Below are 5,684 nucleotides of genomic sequence, written 5' to 3'. Positions count from 1 at the left end.
GGGGGGGGGGGGGGGGGGCAGAGGCCAGCTCTAAATTGCACCTGGCCTGTGGAAGGTGCCTTGAAGTGAAGCACTTGAATAAGTGGCCTGACTGCAAGGTGTTGAGGACTCCCTCTGTCCTTCCCTGTCCGTACGGCTAACTGTGACAACTAGGGTACAGGGCCCATGGAGAAGCTCCAGTAAATGAAGGGAGCCAGGCTGCCTGTGACTCTGGACTCGCGTCAAATCTCTGCTCAAGCCTAGCAGTGCATGGAGCTAGCATGGCTAAGGCACACCGTTCTGTAGCCAACAGCGCCCCAAAAAGTGATACAGGAGTACTGGAGCCAGCCACCTTTGTCTGCCGAGCCTGAATGGATCGGTCCCCCTGTTACAGCCGAGCTCGGGTGGAAGGGCCCTTGGCACAAGTCCAGACAGAGGATCGAACTCATTCTTTGCAGCCGTGGAAGATGCAGCTCTTAAGTTTCCATAGGAGCCTAACCAGAGTCTGCTGGCGTGGGTGGCGGCTGGCGTGGTTTATCCAAGGCTGATGCGTAGCACCCATCGTGCCCCCCCACGACTATACAGTAAAATGTCTGCCTAATCATCATGTGCTGGTGATGTATCGATGCCTGGGACAATGCAGAGAGAAGCCTCTATAACGGCACGCTAGGTTAAGCGCTATAAAGGTTATCTTTATTTTTGCTTTCAGCCCAGGTTCTATAGGAAACCTCCTCCTTTGTTCCCTCCCAGGCAGGATGTATAGTAGATGTGCATATGTGGTTTCACAGGATTTTCATTTTGCCTACCTAAGCAAAGTAAGCGAGAGGCTAAGCCACCAATGTATTGTTACAGGTTAACATACAGCTGAGTAAACAGCCCCTCGCCCGAAAGCCACGTAACCCAGCAGAATTGTTGTAAACCACTGTCAGGATGAAAAAGGGAACTGGGGAGAGACAGGGAAATGGCACGCGGCAGCTCCGCAGGGTATGCTTTGGCCCAGCGAGAGGGAACCTGCGGCCAGGCCGCTGCACTCGGGGGATGTTAGGACCTGCTGTTCAGTGCCCTGGTCCTTCCTGCCCTCGTATCCAGTTTTACTTCCTGCAACCCCTGTTCCAGAATAACTTGAAGGGTCATGTTCTTTCTCCGGGCCAGAAAGCTGCTCGCTTTCTTCTCCGCACACCTGCCCTCTCGCCTCCACTGGCCTCGGTCTGCTGGGCTCTAGGTAGGAAGTTCTCACGTTCTTCTAATGGGGCAAGCGCTAGCAAATCTTGTGCAGCGCCTGGTTCCCGTTTCCCCATGAACAGTGTGTGGCAGCATGAAAAAAGGCTGGAGTTCCTCGCTCTGTCTGCAGGCTATTTTGTGTTTTCTGCAGGCAACCTTACAGTTAAAGCTGCATGCGGCGACAGCTCTGGAAGATGGAATCGTGGAAATCATGAGCAGTCAGGCACTGGGAGCGATTACTCACCAACACCCAATGAAGCGTCTTAAACATTTTTTACTGATTGCCAAGCTTTTAATCAAGCCATGTGCTGCTTTAATAAAATAAATAAGTCAATCAAAACCTTGAGTCACTAAAGACGGCTTCTCTCCAAGGCCGAGTTAGCTGTTTGTTGCTCAGATCTATCACTAGATAGCTACAAACAGCTGCTGTTTTTTAAAGTTTTTCCTCATTATGCCAGTACAAGAATGTAGTAACCTCTTGTGACATGAATAGTTCGAGGGAAGTGTAAATAAACAGCTATTGTATTTACCAAACCCAAGACCCTTAGAAACGTGTTGCTGTGGTCTTAACTTCCAATGAAAGCAGATTTAGAAACTGTTTTCACTGGATGTCATGATCACAAGCAAAGGACACATCTGTCAAGTTACCCTCTCCCCTCCAAGCAGTGTCTGCACCCTCAGAGTTGTGCTGGTGATGCCCAAAAGTGGTCCACCCTCCTCCATTTGTATTATCCAGGTTCTGAGAACCATTAATGAGTAATAAGGGCTGAAATAATCAGATATAAAAACGGTTTTGTTGTTTTGTGGCTCAGTGCCATTGTGTAGGCAGAGACAAGAACTTGTGTGTGTGTGTGTGTGTAGTTAATTGAATGACTCTATGAGTGCTGGAGAAGACATGGAGGGAAAGCCTGCAGCCTCCAATGCCCAGCCCAACCTCGGTGCACACACCTTTAGCACTCCACTTGAAGCCAAGTTGAATGCGAGCTGTGTCAGAAAGCGTGACGTGAGCCCCCGATTCTCCTGCTCATTTTCTTAATTATTGTGTACGTGCAGAAGGTGTGGTGCCTTCTAAGGAAGCCAAAATATGTGAAGTCAATAAATAACCCCTTTTAGCATCCCCTGTGTCGCACCTAATGTTTCATCTCCAGGAGCTGCGTCTTCTGAGGACAGCCTGTGTGTCAGAAAAGCCCCCGGTCCGGCGAGTCGGTGCTCCTCGTGTTAGCACTGCCCCGCATCCCGGCCCTGGTGCTGTCAATTAGCGCAGGAGGCCGTCTTGATTGTTAGTGTCTGCATTAACACGGCTAGCTGTGGCGAACACGAGGCTGGCCTGCGTGGGCCCCTGTGTTAACGCCCGTGGTAGAAGTGTGTGGCGGTGGTTAGTTACTGTGGTTTTGACACTGTCCCTGCCTGGGTGTCTTTGTCAATGTAACCATGTCCACAACCTGACAGTACAGCAACGGGCACAGGCTGCAGCCTCAAACCTGGAGCCTCGGTCCGGCAGCACAGGCAGGTGTCCAGATTGGGACCTAACCCTGCAGCGGGTGGCCAGGGACAACTGAACCTCCGCTTCCCCAATGTAAAGCCCCTGAATCGGAACAGGACCTGTCTGGGTAACAGACCGCTTCCCTGTTCCCTCTGGCTTGCTCCTGGACATCGCTCTCTCCTGGGCTGCCCGGCTTTTTGATTTGGCTCACCTGCTCTTGGACTGATCGACTGGCTTTCTCTTAAACCCTCCTCTTGGACTGGCCTCAGATACTGCTCCCCTTCTCCGACCCTGGGCAGCATCGCAATCCCTGAGTGGCCCCAGACCTGGCCGCCTGGTGCCAGCATCCTGCCTACTGATTTCGAAGTGCACAGGCTGTGCGGTGCATTTAACTGCTGTTCTCTGAGCACTGCCCGGAGGGTGTCCCGCTGTGGTGATGTGCACACGCCCAGAGCATCTGAGCAGCAGTGTCCCCTGGGATCTGGGGGGCACACCGTGCCTGCGTCCTTCTGATGTGTAAGAGGGCACCGCACCAACCACTGTTCAGTTCCTGCCGGACATTGTAGGCAGCCAAGAGGGTCTGGCAGTTCATTTCCTTTGGCAATACTCAGTGCTTTGCAAAGGCCTACAAGCAAGCCTGTTATGAGTCCCCTCCAGCTCTGGTCTGCCAGCCAGCAGACCTGGCAGCTTTGACCTTCTCGGTATCTGCATGGAGGAGAGCTTCATTGTTTTCTCTGTTCCCGTGGCAAAGCAAAGCTCTTCCTGACTCTAGACAGTCCCTAACCACATTCCAGGTCAGAAATACAAAGACGGTGTCCCTCTAATGTACACAGAGATGCACGGGCTCAGCAGATCTCAGCTTCCGCTGGTCGCACTTGTGGGTGGCCACAATGATGAGAACAGACAGAACATGCCAGTGATTAGTGCTAAAACCTTTCTAAAGAGCGTGCTGTGAAATCTGTTATCTCCATGAGCCATCTCGCCCCTTTTGAAAGGGAGAACTGGTCGGTCTGGGAAGCGATGGTTATTCTAGCTAGTTGCCTCAGTCGGAAGCTACTTCCCTTCTGCCGGACCGAGGCTCCAGGTTTGAGGCTCCAGGCTGTGCCCGTTGCTGTACTGTCAGGTTGTGTTGCAGAACGACAGGTCGCTTGTGGAGAATGGGACAGTTGGCATGATTTGCTTTAAGGTCCTGCTAAGGGTGAGGGTCCCATTATGATGGGCTCTGTCTTTTGAGTCAAAGCAGTTTATAAACATTAACTTTTAAGAAACACTTCGATGCCTCTCTTAGATTCATAGGTGGTAGGGTCAGAAGGGACCTAAGTAGATCATCAAGTCCAGCCTTCTGCCCTGGGCAGGAATGAATACTGGGCTCACATGAGCCCTGGTAGCTCATGTGACCCCAGCTAGCTAATTAGCTGGCTTCATCTTAAAGACCCCCCCAAACTAGGAGCCAGCACTACTTCCCTTGGAAATAAAGAAGCTACTGTGTGCTAAGGTCCCACTGAGATTTGAACTCAGATTCCTGGATTCAGAGTCCAGAGTGCTAGCCATTACACCATGGGACCTGCTGTTTTGCTGGGATCCTACGACTCCAGCTGACTTCCTGCCCCTTGGGCAGGGGGCCGGACCCGATTATCTTGCGAGGTCGCTTCCAGCCCTAATGTTTGTAACCCGGGTGTCCCCAGAATGAGTGTTCCCCCCCTCACCAGTAGAAGGGGAAAGCCAGCAGGACACACGTGCTGGGGTGGAAACTGCAGTCACTCGCAGTTCCCTCCCACGTATCATGCCTCAATAGAGGAGGGACAGAAAGCAATGTCTTTACCAGGTACAAAATTTAATATAGGTGTGTGTGTGTGTGTGTAGTAAACTAAAATGATTATTTACAGGTTATAAGTACATATAACTCTAACTATATACACACCCAAATACAAACGGTAAGTATAATGGATGGCACTCCAAAATACACTCCCTTAGGGGAGTGGCGTGACTCACTCACGTGTCCCAGTGACTCAGTCCTTCTTAGGGGGAGCTGTGGGCCTGGGCCACCCCATGCATGCTCAGGTCCGTGCCACTCTGAATGCTGCTCCCCGTGCTCAAGAACTGCTCCGTTCCTGGGGCCCTTGCCGACCCACTGCAGGGAATGGGTCCCAGACTGCCCAGTCCCTCCTTCTTCTGGGTCTTACATCCCACAATTACTCACCCCATGGTAGTGCTGACTCCTGTGCCCAGCCTCATACTGTGGATGAAGACCCGAGCCACCTCGCTGCAGCTCCCAGGGTCCTGGGTCCCTCGCGGACCCTCCATGCAGCAATGCTTGCACCGCAGCCTGGCTTTGTGCTGGGCTTGGAGACCCAAGCTGCCTCGCTATGGCTCCCAGGGTCCCAGTCCCAGTCCCCTGCGGACCCGCCATGCAGCGACGCCTGCACTGCCTACTATTTCTATCCAGCGGCAGAATCTTTCGGGCTCTTCTGGGCAGACAGATACGCCTGCTGGGCAGCTCTCCTTGGTCCCAGGACCTCTTCCTTCTTCATCCCTTGCCAACTGCGCCCCGTGCTCAACATGCAGTCGCTTATATCCGCTTCTGGGGCTCCAGCCCCAGACTGAAAATGAATCAATCAGGGAGGCTGCAACTGCAGTTCCCAATTCAGTCCTCTCCTGCCCCCGCTTTGGAGTAGATGGGGAGCTGGCTCTCCTGGCTCTTCCCCTGCCTGTCTCTGATTGGTGGGTTTTGCTCCACCGATCGCATTTGCAGTCTTCTAAGCCTGGAGAGTCGGGCAAAGCCCAGCAAGCCTGCCACACGCTCCCCGGTGGAATCCGTCACCGTCCCGGTGAAGAGTGGACTCTTGACCCCATACTTATTGAGTCCAGGGCGCAGAGAGAGAGAGACCTCTCCCAGCACACCAGGAGCATCGTAGGTAAGTTTCTTCACTGGGCGCCGTTCTCCTCAACGGCGAGGAGTGCTGTGACCTTCTGAGCTCCCCAATGGCCCCAGGGACTCAGG

The 5,684-nt window shown here is 53.0% G+C and overlaps 1 non-coding gene across 1 annotated transcript; it reads right to left on the bottom strand.

Moving 5' to 3' along the window:
- Window positions 1–4,176: 4,176 nt before the first annotated feature.
- Window positions 4,177–4,248, bottom strand: TRNAQ-CUG. Its single transcript has one exon. It is a non-coding gene; the product is annotated as a tRNA-Gln (tRNA).
- Between the last annotated feature and the right edge of the window lie 1,436 nt (window positions 4,249–5,684).

The sequence above is a fragment of the Gavialis gangeticus genome, unplaced genomic scaffold, assembly GCF_001723915.1.
Source record: "Gavialis gangeticus isolate Ggan-Ray unplaced genomic scaffold, GavGan_comp1, whole genome shotgun sequence".
In the NCBI taxonomy this organism is placed as follows: domain Eukaryota; kingdom Metazoa; phylum Chordata; order Crocodylia; family Gavialidae; genus Gavialis; species Gavialis gangeticus.
Note: the sequence above shows the minus strand (reverse complement) of the source record. Positions and strands in the feature narration are given on the sequence as shown.